The 24,259-nt window shown below is 38.3% G+C and overlaps 1 long non-coding RNA gene across 1 annotated transcript; it reads left to right on the top strand.

The window, feature by feature from the left end:
• The first annotated feature begins 18,159 nt into the window (after nucleotides 1–18,159).
• LOC136253231 (uncharacterized) lies at nucleotides 18,160–23,005 on the top strand. Its single transcript, XR_010700021.1, has 2 exons — nucleotides 18,160–18,310; nucleotides 22,584–23,005. It is a non-coding gene; the product is annotated as an uncharacterized lncRNA (long non-coding RNA).
• The last annotated feature ends 1,254 nt before the right edge of the window (nucleotides 23,006–24,259 follow it).

Consider the following 24,259-nt stretch of genomic DNA (forward strand, 5'->3'; position numbering starts at 1 on the left):
TATATTTCAAAGTTTGTAAATCTGAACCTTTTCTCCAATAGGTGCATAAGAGCTAGTTTGCAATTAGTTGATTAACAATTAACTTATTTCTTCATAGATACATATATATATATATTATAGCAAGCATGTAATGTGAAACTGAAATTTCTTACATTAGAACCTCTGGAATCATGGAACGTTAGGAACCTCTGGAACCCTGCATGGAACCTCTACTACATAGCTAACACACTTTATAGTAACATTTTGTTGGCAGTTTAGCAATGACATATATAACCAGTCTGTTGGGGTAATGCATTACGTACGTAATGAATTACATAATAAATTATTACCTACTAAGCATGCTACAAAACTAGTAATGTAACTGATTCAGAAGTTACTTTACTTACAAATAAGCACGTTACATAAGTAATGATGTTACTGTAACGAATCTAACATTAGATAATTTTATTACCACAGTCCGGAATGTATAGTTATAACACCTAGTACAGGGGCAGTTTTAGGGGTTTCCGAGGTTTCCAGAAACCCCTTGGGGGTTTGGCTTACTTCAAAACAGCTGTCCAATTTCCTTAACTAGCTGCAACCAAACCATTCCATTGGGCATAACACATGAATCATACTCACCAATATTCACCAGCCAACTGATTTTACTATTTCCTTACAGTAAAGGATCACACCCAAGTTTTAAAATTTTAATTAATGCCCATTGTTAATCATTATAGTTTATGCATTATTAGTCTGTAATAGAACAGTCACTTTGTAATGAAATACTCTAATAGAGCATTCACGGATAAAAATGTTGCTAGCCTAGTGAGCTATAGCTAGCATAAAACTAACTAAATAAGCTAACCATATTATAGTAAGAATTCAGTAGGCACCAGTCTATTATGCTGGCATAATTTTGAGCATAGTAGGTGCCTGAAAGCATCAAGCATAATGCTAGCATAATAGGCAGAATAATTGTCATACTGTATGCAAAAATGCATGCCACAGAGAAAGGTTGACTTACAATAATAGAACAGTCAATGCCACTGATATGGCTTTATGTAGTTATTTAACATGACTGTTATTATAGTTTACAATGCAGCCAAATTCTTAATGTACAATGAGTACTTTTTACATTTAACCAGTTGTTCATGAACAAAAGTTTATCATTATCCATTAGAAAGTAACAAAACATTGGAACTGTAGCAAAAATTTTGAGTATAATTATGAGCATAATAGGAAAAAAATTTAGCAGTGCAGCATAGCATAATAGGCAAAATTAGAACCATAATAGGCTGGTGCCTACTGTGGATATTATCCCTATATATTGTGTTTGGTCACTGCAGTTTAGTATCCTACCATCAACTCAGATTACATGCAGTACATACTTGAAGAAGCTGATGTCCTACTCTGAGCATCTGTATAAGCAAGTCATACATATTTCTTTGGAGGATATCGGTTCAATTTTAAGTCTTAAGAGGAATAAAATAATATTGGCTTAACTTCAGCAAGTTTTGTTTGTATTCCTGTTGTTCTGTACAGATGTATGTACATGTGTACCATTTTCAATCAATTTGATATGTACCTGTAAACAAACGTGTTTATTATTGTTATATGATTCAGTCAATTAATGAAAAGCATTGCATGCTTATAATTATTTAAGTTCATTTACTAAGAATTTTGTTTTGTTTTTCAACTGAATTGTGTTGAAAGAGATTTCATAAAGAGGGGATGAAATATTGAGTATGCATTATTCTTATTAAAGTGCATGCCTTATCTATATAATAATTCTATAACTCTTTTCCGGTGTCACAGTGATATATGTTTCCCCAGGTAACGTGTTTCCCGCACACATATCCCTAGGGATCCGTGTTTCCCCGCACACATATCACTAACTCGCTAGCGACCTACAAGTCACAGTGATATGTCTTTCCCTGGGTAATATGTTTCCCCTTTATAAAGTCATGTGCAACGTACGTAGTGTTATAGCATATAGGCATGCATGCACTTTTAATAATCATAGCTAGCAGCCATACCTATACAACTAATGCTATAATTATACATGTTGATGGAGGAAATCAAGCCATTCACTGGCATTCAACTATAACTGCTAAACTGTGCTGTGATTTGGCTATGTAGCTATAGCATCAGTTTAATAAAACAGTAGCTACAAGTACATGTATATACAATAAAATACTATCTCTAGCTATATAGAGTAAATCATGTGATTGCAGCTATGTATAACTAATCAATGTAGCTACAGCTTTGGCATGCAGTCAGTCATTATCTACCCCCTTGCCGGTTTTATCTGGGGTTCCCCAAGGGAGTATTTTGGGACCTGTACTCTTCATTATTTACATGAATGATTTACCGTCTTGTGTTACCATCAGTAAAACTTTACTATTCATTGACGACACCAAGATTTATAATACTGTTTGTAGTCCTGGAGATATTTCACTGTTTCAAAATGATTTAGACTCAGCAACTTTGTGGATTTGAAAGATATTTCACAGATTTGAATTTTTTCCAAATCTGCCTACACCTATACATACAATGAAGTGTATTGGTCTGTTTAAAGGGCTTCATTCATCCACTTGTGTAGTTAATATGTATGACAATACTTAATTCAGGTACACAATTTCCATTGAAAATGCTCTCAGATTCAATCTTGTATTGTTAAAATTTCAAAATTTTCCACTTTCAACATTATTATTCTAACATGCACCTATTCAGTGTTGTGCAATTGTGAGAGGGGTGCATCATGTACTTGGTTGTCTGTACCTACCCAAACTTTTCCATTAGCAAAATACTTCAGAGAGCCATACCTATAATCTAAAGGCAGTATATATAATCTACAGGCAGAAAATATTATGAATTTTATGTGGGAATGTCTCCAAATTGCAGTATTTTAGCATCTATTTTTCAAAATTTCCTGGGGGAGGGGGGGGCATGCTCCCAGGCCCCTCTAGTTCCAGCATGCTTTTGCTGAGCCCCCCCCCCCCCCCCCCCCCTTTATAAATCCTAGATCCGCCCCCTGTCAAGGAAATCACATTTATTGAGCAGGTCCAGAGAAGAGCAACAAAGTTTATTTTAAATGACTATAGTTCTGATTATTAGTATACGTAGCTATAGCTAGTATAATTATTGTATTAGTTTATATAGTAGCTATATAGCTAGTAAGCTAACTATAGCTATATACATGCAATATGCATGGGTGTCTATTAGCTAGATATAGCAATATATCTACTGAATGGTTGGATCGCGTACTGTTTGCAACTATAGCCATAGGACCTTGGAGTTACTGCACGATGGCTATATCTTAGTGGGAAACACGGATCCCTGGTGATATATGTGCGGGGAAACACGAATCCCTAGGGATATGTGTGTGCGGTGAAATATTTAAAAAATCGCTACGGGAAACACATATCACTGACAGCTTTTGGTGGGAAACACGGATCCCTAGTGATATGTGTGCGGGGAAACACGGATCCCTAGGGATATGTGTGCGGGAAACACGTTATCCGGGGAAACATATATCACTGTGACACCGGCACTGTCCCGTCGTTCTTGGTCGGATTCCGATAGGATCGGTACCATTCAATTCTAAAATTTGAGGCGAATCTTTTGATCCGGAATTGGTGGCGATTCGTTAAACTACGGGAAATATCCTTTAAACCACCGTAGCTACCGAATGCAGACACGAATGTGTCCAAAACTTTCTGGAGACCTTTATCGTGTTACCAGTCTTCCCCATCCCAGCTTACACCAGACGTTTCTCTCCCCCTGTGGACGACATAACTAGAAACGGAAAATCGAGGCAGTAAAATTTTAAACAAAAACTCCTCCCTGGTTTTTCCCCCGATTAGCTTCAAACTCGCTAGACCAACTACCCGTCCAAAACAATGTGTCATAAGGTGGTTTTCGTGTCTGTCATTACGTGCTAACCTTGGTTGCGAGATACTTATCACTGTCAATGGCCATTATAAGTTTACGATACGCGTACACGGCGTTCCGGTATACACGCGTTGCCAATAGAAAATCAGGTGACGTATTGGTCTAAAGGCTTACAATGAAATAGGATCAATCACTTTTTCATGATTTAACCAATTACATCAGCGAATTTGGTCATGTGATCTGGTGTGTACGCTATCATCCGGCAACTAAAAAAAATTTTTTTTATCACACCCACCAGTATAAAAGGAAAGTTTCGTAGTGGGTGTGGCAAGTCTACGAGCTATGATCGGGCTACTTGACAGTCTACAGAGGGTAGACTCGCCGGGAATACACACTCTGCACCCTGCTGTGCTGTCCACTACAAGGATAGAGAAGTGTCAGCTACTGCGACACGAATATAAGCAGGTCAGGGACTACAGACAGACCTAAAACGTAGGATTACCATCAACACCACTGTAAGGGAGAAGGAAACAGTCGTAGTAGGGGTGGTAATTTAACGAGCTATGATCACTCCAATCAGGCTACCTAACAGACTACACAAGGATGATTCGCCATTATGAGAGATGAAGAACGGAAGATTACGTTCAACTACTCTAATAAAACTTACATCTACCTTACCAGGCTACGAATCGTGGACAACATCATGAAACAAACTGTTGCAGTCTTAAATGTGTAGGGAGACATAAGATACGTTTTCATTCCTTGGTAACTCCAAAGGGACAGCTGAAACTTCTAGAAGCTCTATTACTTATCTCCGTTGAACTACCCTAATAGAACATACATCGCGATATCTACCCTAATAGAACACACACAACCTCTACCAAAAATAAATCAGTCAATTTCTCTCTCAACCTCTCTAAAGTAACCACTCTTCATATGAAGAATTCATCTTGGTAATGCAACTTGATTCAGAAAGCAACAAAAGAACTCTTCTCTATCCAAATCCACATGGTTGTGTTGACCTTGCTCAGTACAGCCGATAAACTTGAATACTCAATACTGTACTGCATACACACTTGGTCATGCGATAAGTAAACATTACACTACCATGACTAGGATGTAGAGATAAAACTACAATTCAGTTACTCAAATTGACTACATAAATATACAAAATGAATGTGCCAAATGCAAGTTGAATTAGAACATAGCTCATTGTGGTGATGCAACAACTATCGGTAAATTGATCCTCATACCACACTCAAAAGACTTTGTTAGTTCATGCAACATCATCAAAGTTGAGTACATCCCTGCCATTCAAAACTAATCTTTTTCATGTATGTGCATGGTTGTAATGGGACACATCTTGATACGCCACCTTCATGAGAACTGTGTTCTGCATGAGTACTGTACAGATGTGCAGAAATTCCAGTGCACAAAGCCACCAACATTAACTAGATCACTGTGAAAAAAGAGGGATATAAGATGGTATTTCCAGTGGCTTATTGAATACAAAAAAGCTTGGTATAACCTGTATTATACTAACAATCTCATGTAAGACTTCAGTTAATGTGTTAAATATACTGAAACCATATATGCGATGGTATAGTGTGGGCATTATATTAGATATAAGCCATTTGAGGTAATGTGGTAAATAAACTGAAACCATATATGCAATAGTATAGTATGGATTATACTAAAGTATAAAATGAGTATAATACAGGATTTATATTAAGGCTTATTTGTATTCAATAAGCCACTGGAAATACCATATTATATCCCACTTTTTGCACAGTGGATGTTAGTGCCACACACAATTGAGGAAATTATGTATGCACATCAGTAGCTATATGTAATCATGTCTTTGTTGCTCCTTGATCATTAGTAATGTTCAAATTTAAGTGTATTCACACAATAGGACATAACAATTGTCTTAGTATCACGCGCATTTTGCATGATTTAACCAATCACATCAGCTAATTTGATCATGTGATCTGGTGTGTACGCTATCATCCGGCAACTTAAAAAAAATTTTTTTTAATCACACCCACCAGTATAAAAGGAGAGTTTCGTAGTGGGTGTGGCAAGTCTACGAGCTATGATCGGGCTACTTGACAGTCTACATAGGGAGGACTCGCCAGGAATACACACTCTGCACCCTGCTGTGCTGTCCACTACAAGGATAGAGAAGTGTCAGCTACTGCGACATGAATATACGCAGGTCAGGGACTACAGACAGACCTAAAACGGAGGATTACCAGCAGCACCACTGTAAGGGAGAAGGAAACAGTCGTAGTAGGTGTGGCAATTTAACTAGCTATGATCACTCCAATCAGGCTACCTAACAGACTATATACAAGGAAGATTCGCCATTATGAGAGATGAAGAACGGAAGATTACGTTCAACTACTCTAATAAAACATACATCTATCTTACCAGGATACGAATCGTGGACAACATCATGAAGTGACTGTTGCAGTCTTCAATGTGTAGGGAGACATAAGATACGTTTTCACTCCTTGGTAACTCCACAGGGACAGCTGAAACTTCTAGAAGCTCCGTTGAACTACCCTAATAGAACATACATCGCGATATCTACCCTAATAGAACACACACAACCTCTCTACCAACAGTCAATCTCTCTCTCAACCTCTCTAGAGTAACCACTCTTCATATGAAGGATTCATCTTAGTAATGCACCTTGATTCAGAAAGCAACAAAAGAACTCCATCCAAATCCACATGGTTGTGTTGACCTTGCTCAGTACAGCTGATAAACTTGAATACCCATACTCAATACTGTACTGCATATACGCTTGGTCATGCGATAAGTAAACATTACAATACCATGACTAGGATGTAGAAATAGAACTACAATTCAGTTACTCAAATTGACTACATAAAGATGCAAGTTGAATTAGAACATAGCTCATTGTGGTGATGCACCATGCAACTATTGGTAAATTGATCCTCATATCACACTCAAAGACTTTATGTTAGTTCATGCAACAGCATCAAAATGAAGTTGAGTACATCCCTGCCATTCAAAACTAATCTTTTTCATGTATGTGCATGATTGTAATGGGACACATCTTGATACTCCACCTTCATGAGAACTGTGTTCTGCATGAGTACTGTACAGATGTGCAGAAATTCCAGTGCACAAGGCCACCAACATTACACACAATTGAGGAAATTATGCATGCACATCAGTAGCTATGCGTAATTATGTCTTTGTTGATATGTAATGATGTGAAGTAATGTTCAAATTTAAGTGTATTCACACAATAGGACATAACAATTGTCTTATGCACTTGTCAATTTCATGCCCCACCCCCCCACCCCCGGGGGTGGTGGGGGAATACAGGGGATTTGACAAATCGTGGTGTCAAATTCCCCACTACTGGGGCAAAATCGGCTGTCAAATCCCCACTATGTCCCCACCCCCTAGTAGGGGATTTGACAACACCTCAAGGATAAGCGCATATTTCATGCGTGCAACTAATAAACCTGGTATACACCTGTAGCTAGTAAAATTATAGTGAGTACGATTTAATTGTTTAGAAATGCAACTACCGAAAAATCAGTCAGTGAATTGGAGAACTGTCAATTGCCCCAGGGGTGGGGACAAGAAGCAATGTCAAATCCCCACTTGGGGTGTGGGGACACCCAGGGGTGGGGGGGTGGGGCATGAAATTGACAAGTGCATTAGTATCACGCGCATTTTGCGCGGGTACCACTAGTAATAAATAATAATCCGATTTACGCTCGAACGCTTACAGGAGTCTACCAGGTGGTCAGGATGTTTTCTCCTTGTTATTTTCATGCAATTATATCCATAGGAATTCTAGAGAGTAACTCATTATCTCTAAGTACCCCAAGTAGAACCAAATGGACACTAGTTTATGATGGAATGGATGCTCTGGAAGGTAAGGAATTGGTGTAAAACGTGTGAAAATTTGGTACACATAGCTTCAACCATTGGCGAGCTACAACACACTAAATACTTAAAACCGGCATTTCTCGATACTTTTAAATAGGTGATAAGCCCGGTTTTGTCAGACTGGGTCACATATATGCATCTCAGGCTTAACCTCAGGTGGCTTAAAAGCTGCTTAAAATTTCCCAGTTCAAGCTTGCTTAAAATTTATACTAATACACATATGTAACTTCAAAAGCTATCAATATTGACATTATATCAATAACAATCCCATTATGATATGAACTTTTATACATAAACTTATATGAACTATAGCGCAAATATACGTAACTAAGGAACACTCTTTTCTGCATCTGTTCATCTACCACCCAATCATTCGATGGGGAGTTAGCATCCTCAAGAGATGGCACAGTCTTCAGGAATACAGACTTAGTGGTAAAGGAAGGATCATATCATAATGGAAAATTTATGTAATGTCAACACTGATGTTCATTTTACACTTGTCTACTAGCCCAGACAAAGTGTAATGTGAACATTGACGTATACATTGACATGTAACTATTACATTAGCTATACAGTTTCAGATTCTCTGGTTATTATGTAATCACTTGACATGTATGTGTACTAACATCTGCAGCAATTCATGCATGAGTCAACTGAGCCATGTTGAATGCATTATACCGTAAATTGTGGGCTCTATATTCATACCCTGCTACATGCAGTTATAGGGCAGATCTAGACTTACTTACATATATTTATAATTATGCATAGGCGGTGGAGACGGGGGGGCCAGGGGGGCCATGGCCCACCCACTTTTATGGGACACTGTTTGTAAGAAAAGATCGAGATACTCTAATAGAGCAGTCAGGATCTGGATACTCTAATAGAGCAGTCACAGTATTCAGAGAAGCAGTGTAGCAAGTTACTTAGCTACGTATGTGTAGTTATAAATAAGGAGATATAATTGGTGGAGAGCAGCTATTGTCAACAGGCTGTGACCTTTTTTTTTTTTTTTTGGTCTTCAACTTACAGCTGGCCTGGCCCCCTCACTCTTTGGCCTGCTCCACCACCCCTGTGTTTATGTAATGGAGTCATGCAGTTATTAAAGGTAATAATTGCATGTAATAGTTTAATACAGTTTAGCACTTACTGTGTAATGTCAGCTTGCTGTAGCTAAACTGCTATCTATCACAAGATATAGCCATATCACCATCTATATGTTATTCATCATGTAGGCTTAACAAATGTATACTTGTGCATATAAGCTTAGATTTTACATTATATGTCAACTTTTGTCGCAATCCTACCAGAACCTCCACCAGCAATAAGCTTCAACACAATTTTACATCATCCAACAAACAAAGTAACTTCTACTTCAACAGATTACCAAGAACCTACAACAGTCTACCGGTATTTGACTTAAATCAACCTTTTTCTGCCATTAAATCACAGTTACTCAAGATCTTCTGGCAGCATTTTACAAATAATTTTGACTCTGACAATCCTCACAGTGCACTTTGTTTGCCCTTGTAGTACCTGCTCTAAGTCTCCCCGCACAGCAAACTTCAACAGTAATTAGTATTTTTTCTTCTTGCTCTCTCTTTTAAAATAAGTACTTATGTAAGTAAGTTTATTATTAAATACACTTGTATTTTTTTATTGTAAGATTGTTTAAGCACATATCAAACGTAAAATGTATGTAATAACTTTAGCCAGCTAGCTTAAACATTCAATTGTAAATGTAAGTTGTACGTATACATTTTCTGGCTGTGGGCACTAGTTGCCCACAGACCTTTAATGCAGGCCTTGTGTGCATTAAAAAGCAATTTAAAAATAAATAAATAAAATACGGTGCAATGGACATTCACTCAATATAATAAATATGTTACTACTAATAATTGTATAGTTTCCCACACAGAGTGTAAACTAAACATCAATATTCATATTACATAATCAATGGTGGATCCAGGATGGGGAATTTGGGACAAATGCCCCCCACCCCCCCCCCCCCCCTCACCTCAGGGGCGGATCCAGACTTATGGAAAGGGGGGTAAAAATGAACTGAGGCACTACATTGTTTCTGGTTTGATAATGCTAGACCAAAAGAAAAGTCACAACCAGCTGACAATAGCTGCCCACATCACCAACCACGCATTTATAGCTGTAAAAATCCTTAAATAGCTCACTACACACTGTTCTAATACTGTGACTGCTTTATTAGAGTGACTGCTCTATTAGAGTATCTCGATCTTGGTATACTAAAAATTTTTGGAGGGGGGGTCAAGAGCCCCCTTTGACTCCGCCCCTGTCACCTTGTGGAGGAGCCATACTTCTGATTAAAATACAAACTTTGTCAGGCCAAGATCAGCTTATAAAACTCACGAAAAAATATGCGAATTTTACTAGCATTCTATTACGAATTCACCTGAAACTAGAACAAACCTTAAAGTCAACCAGCTATGAAATTGTCACCCAGCACCTTCGTGCGTACTAAGCGCCTCTAAAATAATTATCGTTTTGCTGTTGTTTAAGACATTCATAGCCTTTTAAACAGCTTTGAAGACTTCAAAACTATCTGCAAAGGCCAAAATGGAACAGTGAGATACTACTAAGAGGTGTATTATTTGCTGCTTCAAAAATGCAGCAACTAACAACAGGATCTGGCTCTCCCTAACCACCTACAACTTGGCTGTTTGCGCCCCTCCCCTTGCCAGGTCCTGGATCCGCCCCTGATAATCATCATTATAATAATATTTAACATGTCTTGATATGTAATTTCAGTTTAAATATTTAAATTCAGTGTCTGGTGTTTGTATGTGTGGGGCCTACAGCTTATTGAATGTGATGATGTAATTCACAAATATTACACCAAATGGGAGCATATAAGCTTCTCAGTATATAAATGTTCTCAGCAATGAAAAATAATAATCTGTAGCCCATATCATTAGTACATTTTATATAGCACAATTGTTACCAAGTAAAGCAGCACTTGAACATAATATAGACATTAGCAATTATCAGGGTGTTGATGGAGCCAATCCAAAGCCTTTAAGGAAAACAGGATTGTTGGATGATTTGACAGCATTGAATTAAAAGCTGAACTGGCACTTACACTAATGTACATGCAACCAACACATATTATGATAATACTATGCTAATCAGCGTTGAAACCGGGTCGGGTCATCCGGGTCACATTTTCTCCGGGTCATCCGGGTCTGACCCGGATTGGATCACGTGAGAAACGAAATTGTTCGTTTGACGACGTGGAAACTTATAAACGCTATCGCGTAGCTCTTTCGTGAGCCACGCCCACTTATCGCATTACCAACATACGCTCAGCCACGCCCATTTGTTAGTAAGTGTAGTATGTAGCACGAAACTGAGGGTATCTATGGTGAGGGGTAGCTATTGTCAGTAGGTGAAGACCTTTTTTTTTTTTTTTTTTTTTGGTCTTCAACCTACAGCTAGGCTGAAGTTGCAATATTTACTCAACACGAATCGAACGCTCAAAATGTAGACTCGTTCGCTCGCTCGAGACTAGCCGAAACACGTCTCGGCTTTAATTAATCCGAGTCACATCCGGGTCAAATCCGGGTCAGTGGGTCATCCGGGTCAGCAGTAGTGACCCGGTTTCAACGTTGATGCTAATACAATAGGGTTCTGTAAATATGGTCTGAAACAACCCAGCATCTATAATTCCTACAACTAACTAGCTATATAGTTACTACTGTAGCAGTGATGATGCATACATAACTATAACACATGAACAAGTATGCTATTGCAATTTGAATTTTTAATTTGCTTAATCGCTTTGATCACATAAATGCAAAATGCTGTAGGTAGCTATGCAGTATTTGGGTATAAACTTGTGGAGAGTAATTAAGCAATGGAACATGAATTTAATTCTTAATTTCTGTATTATATTCAATTAGACTATGGTACAGTTCATTTAGAGGGTTACTAAATCACTTAGTCACCTGACATGCTCATTTAGTCATCTACACATGTCCATTTAGTAACCCGCCCTCAGGAAATTTTGAACGTGAAAAATAATTGTAACACGAAAGGTTCCTTGTGCAGGCTATGCCTTTTGGTGCCACCCTGTCATTTTGACAAATTAGATAATGTACTTGTCAATTTCACGCCCCACCCCCCACCCCCGGGGAGGGTGGGGGAATACAGGGATTTGACAAATCGTTGTGTCAAATTCCCCACTATACTGGGGCAAAATCGGCTGTCAAATCCCCACCCCCATAGTAGGGGATTTGACAACACCTCAATGATAGGGTCCGCAATCCGAAAAATAAACTTCTACAAACCAATCTCCCTACCATTGTGGGATGTTCATTGTAGTATCCCATTGCTTGATCCACCATGAAACCGGAGGCACGATTGTTGTCGTCACAGAAATATTGTTTTCAGTATCTCGCAAGATGCAAAATTTATTTTTAAAATTTCGTGCTCCACACAAAGGACCGGATGAATCTTGCTACTTAGCCAAATCGTATCCAGAGATGATGTAGTTGAAAAGTACGCACAGAAATAAGTAAATGATTTGCTGGGTGCCCGGCACAGGGTTGCTTTCTTTGAAAAAACAGACAAAGAGATACGAAGTTTCGAATTCAAACTGCCCTACCACCCAGAGCGAGAGAAGCCAACTCTTCCTCATAGTGTTTTGATACGGTTGGGTGCATAGTCTGTCTATGCTGTTAGTTTGGAAAAGATCTGAGACTTCTCACCATCTGGGTGACGAGCGTCAAAATTTTCTGCAGCATCAAAGAATTATGTCGCGCTTTCTAGCCATTTCCAGCGCTTCTGCAGCTACCACAACCATCAATAATTATTATAAACTAAAACTATGGCAAAAGATGTCCCTGAACGTTTGGTAGCAGCAGTTGTCAATTATTATTTCATCCACGGCTTCCACGCTTCGCTCTAAGCTATGCATCAAGGAAGGCAGCAAAATCGTCCAAATTTGACTTCACCTCTCACACTTCAAATCTTTACTAGATCGTCCTACATCACCATTATGCTGCAAAACATCCAAAACCAAACCGAAAAAAAGCACAAAATTTTTCATTTTTGATTCGAGCTGGGTGGAGCTCCTGGTGAGCTGCTGGTATACTGCATCATATGAAATCACAGAAACACCAACTACTACTACTACCAAACGTTTTGATCCATCATTTATCATCATTCTAAACAAAATTAAGTGACCAGTGTGGCATCAGAAGTACTGGAAAGCACTTTGGTACCATTGAGAGAATCCCCTGAAATGACGCACGAAAATTTTGACGTTCTTCACCCAGATGGTGAGAAGTCTCAGATCCTTTCCAGACTAACAGCATAGACAGACTATGCATCCAACCTTATCACATCACTATGAGGAAGAGTTGGCTTTTCTTGCCTTCGCTGGTAGGGCAGTTTGAATTCAAAAATTTGTGTTTCGTTTTCTGCTTTTTGAGAGAAAGCAATCCTGTGCCTAGAACCCAGTGAATTATTTGCTTATTACTGTGCGTACTTTTTAACTACATTAACTCTAGATAATATCTAGCTAAGCAGCAAGTGCTATCCTGTTCTTTGTGTGGAACACGAAATTTTAAAAATAATTTTTGCTTCTCACGAAATATTAAAATCGATATTTCTGTGGAGACAACAATCGTGCCTCCGGTTTCATGGTGTATCTAGCAATGGAATATCACAATGAACATCCCACAATGGTAGGGGGATCGATTTGTAAAAGTTGATTTTTCGGATTGCGGACCCTATCAATGATGACTAAACGCATATTTCATGCATGCGACTATAGTTTCCCTGTAGCTAGTAAAATTATAGCAAGTGCGATTTTATTGTTTAGAAATGCAACTACCGAAAATCAGTCAGTGAATTGGACAACGGTCAATTGCCCCAGGGGTGGGGACAAGAAGCAATGTCAAATCCCCCACCTGGGACGTGGGGACGCCCGGGGGTGGGGGGGTGGGGCATGAAATTGACAAGTGCATAAATAATAAATAATAATAATAATAAAAAATAAGGTGCACTGGAAACAATTCTTCTCCGTGTTCTGCGAATAATTCAGTAGACTAAGCGGCGTATCTACTGTAGCTCCACCCGTTACCGTACGCAAGAAAATTTTGACGTCAAAAAAATTTGACGAATTTGACGAATCGGTTTAATTCGTCAAATGTTTATGAGCGCCCTTAAAAGTACAGGTTTTACCTACAATTTCTGATTTTCGTCAACATTTTATTCGTCAAATCTGCTGAAGTCTGAATTCGTCAAATTTTTCTTACGTCAAAATTTCCTTGCGCACGGTACTCTGGTTACCGGTCCAATAATTATTTTTGTGGGCGCTGTAAGGACTTCAGGAAGAAACCGTTCTGTCGTTCTGCATTGCTCTTTCACCCTACCCTAATGCTCTGGCTATAAGGCCCCTATTCGGTGATTATTAGTTTCTCATCCAGCCTTACTAATTATTATGATGCGGGCGGGAGGGTATTACCATTATGCCATTATTTTATAATATTAACACACTGATGTACAGACCTTGTCCAAATTGTCTTTCTTTCTTACTACAAACATTTCCTTCACCAGCTGATTCTAATTTTCGTGTTCGCCAACTGTTTTTCGACAGTCAACTGAAAGCCTGCTTTGATGAAGTCGATAGAGCACGATTGCAACTGGTACTGCAGCAATTTGCTAAGGAAAACAACAGTTCTCCTGGTGATATATAGCGCATTGTAGCGTTCATCAACAAAAATTGTAACAGTTTGGTATCACGTGTTCTTCTGAGCATGCGCAGAGTAAATAATGGCTTACCATGCGGTAGCTTAAGAAGGATGCGGGCGGTGGATGAGAAACTAATAATCACCAAATAGGGGCCTAAAGGTATGTACTTTAAATCATAGTCTAAATAAGTTAGACACCGCGACCAACGGGAACTAAGCGATTTAGTAACCCCTCTGGCCCTTAGTAGCGCCCTCGCTTCGCTCGGGACACTACAATTGGGGTTACCAAATCGCTTAGTTCCCTTGGTCTTGGTGTCTAATTATTATTTAACTTATGGCTGCATACTTGTACAGCACAGGAGATAATATATAGACGGGTTGCCTTTTTAAGGCGTGGTCGTTTTACCGTAAATTTTCCACATACTTTCCGAGTTCGCTAAGTCAAAAATGTATTACGGCTATTGGAGAAAATGAACGTTTCGGTTAACTTTAGCAAGCAAGAGTTAGCCAGCCTTCAGAACACAAAGTATGTTATAGAGAAAAGTTCGAGCTATAACATATCCAGCGTGTAAGGTGAAGGCTGAACGAGAAGATGATTTTCTCTCAATCTCGGGTTTTTGGAAAGCGATAAAACTCGCTGAAAACATTCTTTGTAAGACTTTGCTACTACTTAGAATGATAGACTGGATGATTTTAACTCACTTTGTACCTTTGAAGAATCAAAAACGTTTGTCAAACTATTTTAAAAAATGGGTTTTTTGTTGACTTCTTGACCAACATTGTAATCATGCGTAAAACGGAAAGTCGCGTTTTCTCGCGTTACACAAGGGACACGCCCTAAATAGGCAACCCGTCTATACATCAAGACTCACGGTAGTGAGTCGCGAGGCCAAGAAGTACAAAGCGCGCCCCCACAATATAATAAACACGCGACCACTACTGTGAGTCATTCACATGAGGGATTGATTACGCAATCTTTTTAAATCCGCATGGCGAAATCTCAGGCATACTAAAAGATTCCACCTCGAAACCAGGGGCATGTAACCTTTGTATAATGAGTAACTACCACACGAAAAGTCAGGCGAATTGTTGGAGTAGTTTGTTCCATCGCCCACCCATTTACCATGCGTTAATTAAATTATTTATTCAAATTTGCATCGTTCTTTTTTTCATTTTCTTCGTCATCGCATCCCATTGAAGCGATTTTTTTTCAACCATGAAGTCGTATTGTAAAAAGGCTGCGGCTATCAGGGGCTTTTTACACAATGTATCTGTACATTTAATTTCGCTAAAAGTTGTTCGTTAGTTTATGAGATCGCTTTTGTGCTCTTTGAAGATTCAAACTTGCCGCCATGACGTCGAGGTGTGGGCGCCCGCCTCAATTCCCAAACCCAAACAGTGTGGAAGTGAGCAAGGTCATTGGCCATAGCGAGCTGGCTGATTTGCTGTCAACTCTTGGTTTAATTGTGAGCAGTCACTGATTTGTTTTAATTTCGCCACGGTATGCCTCCACGGACTCGTCAGCGTGACTCCGGCCCATGCAGGGCCGTACATAACTATAGCCAGCTGTTTCATACCTGCTGTAGTGATACAGTTGAAGTAATTTACTGCTACATTACCCGTGCACATCTCTAATCCCGCCCCCGACCTTCAGTGCCTGTGAAACTTCAGCCAGCAGTGTTGACTTAAAAAGCCAGTATCAGCGCATCACCTTTCAGTCACAGCACTTTGTAGACCCTCATACAACCACCCACAATTATAGAAACTCTTTAATGATAGCATGATATATTGTAATAGTAAACATTTACATTATGATGATCCCATAAAATTTAAATAAAAGACTACAATAGCACAAGAAGCCAGATTCACTAGTGTTTGGCAGAAGTACCACCAAGAGTTCATAATATAGTAGTGGGGTCTTGGTACCACATATTATTTTTTCTTCACTATTTGTGTGATTTGTCCATTGCATAAGCTCACCCGCCGACAGTCACAACATCGGTATCCACCCTGCATATACAGAAAGAGATACAGTATGGTAAGGCACAGCTAACTAAAAACATGTAATCATAGTCAGACTAACATGTCAACAAACACTTACTTCCACTATTATGATTATTGTTAAAGTGAACATCCCACATAGCCATTCCCAAGATGTATTCAGCATACTGCAGCAATTGATGACCAATTTTGGAGTATATTACTTGACTTCTTTTGTGGTTCTCACCTACATTGTTGACGTAACAATTTTTTTTGCTAGGAGACACATAAACTAGGAGGGACTAATGGTTATAGCATAATGGTAAACAAGTTACACAACAGCAAAGGAAATTTTAATAAACTAGCAGTGATTGGATAGTTGATAGATAAAAGTAGAAGACAATTTGTAGTTTTTCCAGTCCTGATTGTTTGAGGCTAAGCACATTAGTTGAAAAAAGCAAGACAGACTAAATTTCAACACAAGGTTTATGATGCAAACTCATTATGCACCTACCAATGTGTTACCCTACCACCCCCCTTGGATGTAAGTGGGGCTTTACAAGGCGAATTGACATGAAACTGCTGCTTCACTATGGGGCATTTGACAATCATTCATTAAGCACCCAAGTATTTTTTCTACGCTGTCAAATTCCCCACATTGCAACTGGAGCCAATGGTGGGGATTTGACACAATAGGTTTGTCCTATCATGGGGCATTTAACATTCGGTTGTACCCACTATAGCCCTATATATGCCCGAAGGGGGGGGGGGGTAGTAGGGCAATACGTTGATATGTGCATTATATATATATAATATGGTGCATCTACTGGGGTAAGTAGACTAAGCCTGTACCTTGCGGGCCTAAGCATGTTCCTCTCCTGTTTTGAAAAACTGATAATCTTTTATTGCCTGGCCCTAACTGGAGTTTTCAACATCACAAAAAGCTATCTAAAATGGTTAATTTAGCTTTGACCATTGGCAAACTACAACACTCAACAATTATATCAGAGTATACATAACTCTACATGTCTGCCCAGTTACTATATAGTAGGGTCCATGGTTGTCTCAGATCTGCACATATTTTTTAATATCATCACATCAATCGATTGATGCATAGTAATTATGGTATACTGTATGTACGCATTGAGCTGAGCCCTCAAAAATATTAACTTATTAGTTTTGTAGTATTGACTTACTTGCTAATCATTCAAATGCCTGACATATTATTTATAGCCAAAGATTTCACCATACATTAGAGGAAGCCATAAAAGTATATAGCCTTATTGCCTTTCCTTATGGGGTGCCATTTGTCTCAAAACCCCAAAAATTGAGATCTAAACTAAATATTGTCGATATTTACTAAACATCGACGACATTTGCTAAATATCGACGACATTTAGCTAAACATCGACGACATTTGCTAAACATCGATGACATTTACTAAACATTGATGATATTTACTAAACATCAACGACATTTACTAAAAATTGATGACATTTGCTAAACATCGACGATAATTAACAATTCATCTGTTTTTGCGTTTTAATTTTCTGCGAATCCTTCAGTATAATAATATTATAGGCGCTTATACTTGTAAATACTAATTGCTGATTAGCTACTTGTGAATGTAGATGAACCATCTGTGGTGCTATGCATGACTCATTAGGCTTGTTTTCATTCGGATGAGTCCACGACCTTTAATGGAAATAATTGCTGCGCGTTTATTAAGATCAATGTTGCTGTCATCGGCGACGAGAGGAACTGATCTCATCTGTGACTAAGGATGTGAGGTATGGAGTTACCTTTTCAGTTGTAAATGTGACAACTTGTAAACTGCACGTGTTTCACTTTTCATCACTGGGTGCCAATATGCTCAGTGACAGCATTATTGAATATAGCATTATTGAATATAATGCTGTCTGCTGTCACTGGGAGTATAATTCGGCTGAGTATAATTATTTAGTTGCATGAATCAAGTAGTGTTTTATTTAGTTGTTTATTAATACTTTACAGGACTGTAATGCACCTATCAATGTAATTCCCGACTACCACTGATACGGGCTGAGGGTAGGGGATGGTGGGGGAATTGATTGCTAAATTTCTCTGACATAGTGGGGATCTATCTTCACTAAAGAAATTCACTCAGACAGCAAAGGTGTGTGCCTTCAGTTTAATTAGGAAGGAGTGTCTCGGGTGCTAGCTACTACATTCGTACTAGAATCCACTTGAACTAACTCATCACTAGACCAACGCCATACAACCGTACAAATCCCCTCCTAGCCTCGGTATTCCCGGGGGTTACAATTCGAGACTTGGTCGTGGTTTGCATTGCCAGTATGTCCCCAGTAGGTGGGGAATTGTAATTTTCAGTGATCCCCACCTTCCCCCACCTCAGCCCATATTAGTGGTAGTTGGGGATTACATTGATAGGTGCATAACAAATCAATACACAAAATTAAACTAATAAAATAGCTTGTTGTAATATTCATATGAATCTCAGCAGGCCACAATTTGAGTGCTCTTGTCAGACTGGTACTTTTTATTTAGTCAAATTTCCCAACCAAACAATATAATATGGACTTGCCTGCAAAGACGAAATTCTGAGATCATTTCAACTTGTCAACTAGCTACACACAAGGGTAGTTCTAGAAATTTGCTGCCTGGTCTCCCAACTCAAAGGTAGAGCAACTTGTTAAGCTTGATTGTCAGTTGTGCATTATTGGTTGAATGCTTTTAATTCACTCTCAAGGAATTTTAATATTGGTAACTTAGATCAAGATACTCTAGTAGAGCAGTCAATATTAAATTACTCTGATAGAATCATCAACATTATAGAGAGGCAACAGGGATAATTGAAGAATTTTATTTGCTATAGAGTCATCGGTATAATTTATTTTATAGCAGGTACAGTGGAACCTCTCTTATCCAGGTAGTCTGGTATACTGTCCTTATCTCAGAAATATCCGTAACTAGCTAATATAGTAAAGCTAACTGTTCTGCAATGTTACTATTGCTACTATACATTTTAGTGGGTAGAAGGGGAAGTCACTACAGAGCATTTGTGGTCACTCCCCTGGGTTGTAAATTTTTTATCACCTAGCAACCAAGTGGTAGTTAGAATCAACAAGCCACCTAACATGTAAACATCTTATTGTCAATAGACTACAGGCCACATGCATGTGACTAATTTGGACTGTCTGGGCCTGGATAAAAGAGGTCCAGATAAGGGAGATTTCAAGGTTAGTTCACAGGTCCCTTAGTCCATGTGTGAGTCAGAGGCTGTACATAGTTGAATTACAAAGCGCAAAACGATTCCAGTTTGTGTCAATGAACGCCTATCTACTGTATCAGTGTGAAAAGTTTAAAGTGAATGAGAACATTTGTAGCTACATACAGTAGTTTGAGGCAGGCAAGTTGTAGTAGCAATTAGTGATGTGCGATATGTGATATATATCGAAATATCGTGATAAATTTTTCTATATCGTGATACGATATAGAATCTTTATATCGCGATATAAGCCGAAGTATAGATTTTAGTTATAATTAGAGAAAACTGTACCCAAGATGTCATTGTACACTGTATTATTTTTTGATAAAAGAACTTGTAATGTTGTATGCTAGTGATGTACCATGTTGTATTGTACTTCTAGTACATTAGTGCTACAAGTGTCATTGGTGTAAGTACACAAGCTGAGTGATGAGTTTGTATATCGTGATATATATCGTATCGTGATAATTGTATGTAATAATCGTGATATGAAAATATCCTATATTGCACACCACTAGTAGTAACACTGGTAAGTCAGTTGTACCTCGCTCTCACAGAGGCTCCAACTCTCATGCCTTAGGTGTGATTCTCATAATTTGGCCTTCAATCACGCCCAACATTCTCATGCCTAAAATTGATGCTCACTCCCAGAATTTTCTATTGCTGACTATGCTTCACTGAAGGTTCCCTGAGGTTAAAAAAGGTTGCGGCATCTGCAAGGATTTCAGCAGTCAGGTGGTGATCTCTTGTTAAAACTTTAGTTTGGTGGTCAGGGTTCTCAATGGCGGTTGACTGGTTCCACAACTGAGGAGAGTTGTATAAGGACAGCAAACAGTGTACTGGAACTTTGAAAGGTCACTGGGAATCCAGGCGGTTGGTTGCTACAAGATAGCTACAGCCTGTGTGGACATGGTTAGAAGCTAGATGGTTGAACTGGCAAGACATCTTGTAGGGGTACGCACGCACGCACGCACGCACGCACGCACGCACGCACGCACGCACGCACACACACACACACACTGTTATATTTTACACTTTTAGCTAGTAATACACAGCTTCTCAATGATGTAACTATGTGCAAACACTTTCAAATATAACTAGTACAAGGAGGCCATGCTATTATGTCATGAAATCCTGAAGTGCTGGTTATAATTTAACTTTGTTGAATTGCATGCTTGGACTACATCTCCACTGTTCACCTTTATGAAAAATCTCACTCCCAAGAAAGATCCAAGGTTGGAGCCTCTGCTCTCGCTCAGCTATCATGTTATTCTGCTGCACGATACTGCAAAAGATGTAGACTCTACATTTCTGGGGCATATTGATACTGTGTGTTAAATTTTATTTGGGCCTGTGGAAGCATTTTTGGCATGTTTTTCCCAGTAATGAAGATACAAGCCTTCATATAGCTAAAGAAAGTAATAATGGCCCAATAAAACATCTTCACAAACATTAACTTTAAAAATAAGACCTATTTTCATTCTGTAGTTACTTGTGTTGAAATTATAAGAATCCAGCTTCAGTAATTTGTGAGTCTGGCTGAGGAGTATTTTGGGAAATCATCACTATTGTGGACCACAGTACCACACTCCCAAGAACAGATGTTGTTTTGCAGTGTTGTATTACTACCACAACATAGTTGTTGAAACTCTACAACACATTTTGTAATTTGTGGAGGTTTTTACTCCCATACATTAAAAATATACACCTTAACCTTAACTGGTATATGGAAAATAGCTGTGTGTGGTTACTAAGCACAGCTATGTATAATTTCAGTCTTGGAATATGGTGGTGGACCTGGACCATGTTGTCCAGGTGGACCAACTAGCTATGCAAATACAAATTGCTTAGCTTTTACAACAAAAATTAATGTGACTTTAGTCATCTATCATTTGCACATTTACAAGGTTTTATATAGGGGATAGTGCATCATAACCTGAGATTATGTCTAATCATTTTTGGGTACCTGAGAAAGCACCAGAAGCAGTTTGTCAAACATTTCCTGGAGAAGAATACCCACACAGATCTGCAGAGGAGGTATGACACTATTTAAGTGTCTTCAATAGGAATTTGTGTTAATTGTATAATTATTTTTGACTTTTAAACTACTGCTGCTTGGCCTAGGTTTACTGGATTGTGGAGACCTTGAATACAATTGCTTTCTTTACCTTTTCAAACATACTTTCTTTAAACAGGTTGGTAGGATCAGGAATCCTATAGACCTTCTTCAGCACTTGTATTGTAAAGCTTTAATTGACAGTGCTGATCTCTTCCATTGTTGCCATTTCATGCAGTAAGCTCTTTATCACTTGATGACGTCTCCAATTTCCTGGGGTTCAGCGAGGTCAACCAGTTTTTATTGAAACCCTTCTAAAGTAGCTTTATTACTCTGTACAAATCCCATGAGCTCACATGAGTGTGTTGTACATCTTCTGGTTCACTTATATGTCAATGAAAGTATGTGAAATTTTTATATAAACAGTTCAATTAATACTTGGAAAGTACTGCTTCTACCTTTTGCTACCCTGTCAGTACTCAGCAGCAGGCTGCTACAATTTTCAAAGTCAATGGCAATAAATCATCACAGTTTTTTTTCCAGTTTTAAGAGTCAACAATTTGCAAACACCTCAGAACATGAGACATATTGTGTGTAAATCAACAGCTGTAATTTCAAACAGCTGTAGTGTATTTTTTTACATCTGTACAGCAAACTGAAAAACACACATGTGCATTGTGTGATGTCACTAAAGTCTAGCCTCACTATATTATGTTTTTTTGTTTTCTTTCCTTTTTAGTTGTCTCCTGGTATACACTCACAAACTTGATGTGGACATTCTGACAAATCACAAAAGAAACCCAAAACAGTACGTTTCTGAGCTCTGACTGTGGATCATCGATAGCGAGTTGATGAGCAACTGCATACTAGGTAGACCTACATACGAAGCAAATACAGTGGAGTAGAATCCTACACTGACACTGCACCATTTAGTAATATGCTTAATTCTTTGTTCCACTACTTGAGAAACTTTTGCAGTGGTGAAATTGATTGTCACCAAAGATCTGCTGTAGTGATTTCAATGGTTGCATACTTCATACTATTTAATTAATAAAAGGTTAAACATGTTAATGTTTAATATCAGTACAAAATACATAAGTACTGTACACATGTGTAACTCAGTAGCTGCCAAGCACAGATAAGATGTGCTTTATTACAAAAGGCCATCTAAGAATAGATGTAGGGGTGCTCGAACACTTTCTTTTTACTGTGTAGTAACTACAATAGGAAGGTACTGCTATAGAAGCTACAGGTGCACTTGTATTTTATAAACGCTAATATCTTTTAAAAATTAATGTGCTTGTGCCAATTATGTTGGCATGATTGTATATAAACAGACTAGCAAAAGCATCAAGTATTATGCCAGCAAATAATACAAGATTTTAAAGCAATGTGAATGTAAGAAATACGTGCAGCAAAACATGAACACACTATGCATAATGCTGCATTTGATATCAAATACACAGTACTCTTATTTTTACAGTTTTTGGCTGATTTGATATACTCTAATAGAGCAGTCGCTTACTCTAATACAGCAGTCACAATTCTAATAAAACAGTCAGCTCTCAAGTACATTATTTAATTGCATGTGATGGGGCATTTAGAATGTAACAATATCCTCTCAACCAATCAGTTTGATTTCCACCAAAAACATTCTGCTGATCTTCAACTACTATTAACTGTCCATGACTTAGCATCCAGTTTAAATGACAAAGCACAAACTGATTGCATATTGCTGGATTTCAGCAAGGCATTCGACAAGGTTTCCCATAAACTCTTACTGTTAAAGTTAAGGTACTATGGAATTACCAGAGTGACAATTAACTGTATTTGGTCTTTTTTAACCAACCGTAAATAGTAAGTTTTTTTTGTGATGGTTCTATTTCAGAAGCTGTCAACGTTACCAGTGGAGTACCTCAGTGTTCTGTATTGGGCCCCTTACTGTTCTAGTTTTTATAAATGACTTTCCCAGCTGTATTAAATCTACTTGTCACCTAATTTTCAGATGACTGTCTGTTGTAACGTATTAAGACACGTACAGATAGGTATCTTTGGAATAAGAAGGCCAATAGCTAGCTAGCATTCACAGTACATTAGTCATCTTGCATACCGTACGCAAGGAAATTTTGACAATAGAAAAATTTAACAAAATTGACGAATCAATTAAATTCATCAAACTTAAGTTTGTCAAATGTCTTTAAAAATACAGGTTTTGTCTATAATTTTTTGATTTCGACAACATTTTATTCATCAAATCTGCTGAAATGTGAATTTGTCAAATTTTCCTTGCGTATGGTACAGCAGTGTAGGTAAAGTACACGAAGTGATGCATACACATTTTTAAGTCGGCATATAGAAGTGTAAAAACAAAATACAAGAATGGGGTATGGTATCAATGAGACAGCAACTCATTTG

This window comes from Dysidea avara, chromosome 4 (genome assembly GCF_963678975.1).
Source record: "Dysidea avara chromosome 4, odDysAvar1.4, whole genome shotgun sequence".
Classification (NCBI taxonomy): domain Eukaryota; kingdom Metazoa; phylum Porifera; class Demospongiae; order Dictyoceratida; family Dysideidae; genus Dysidea; species Dysidea avara.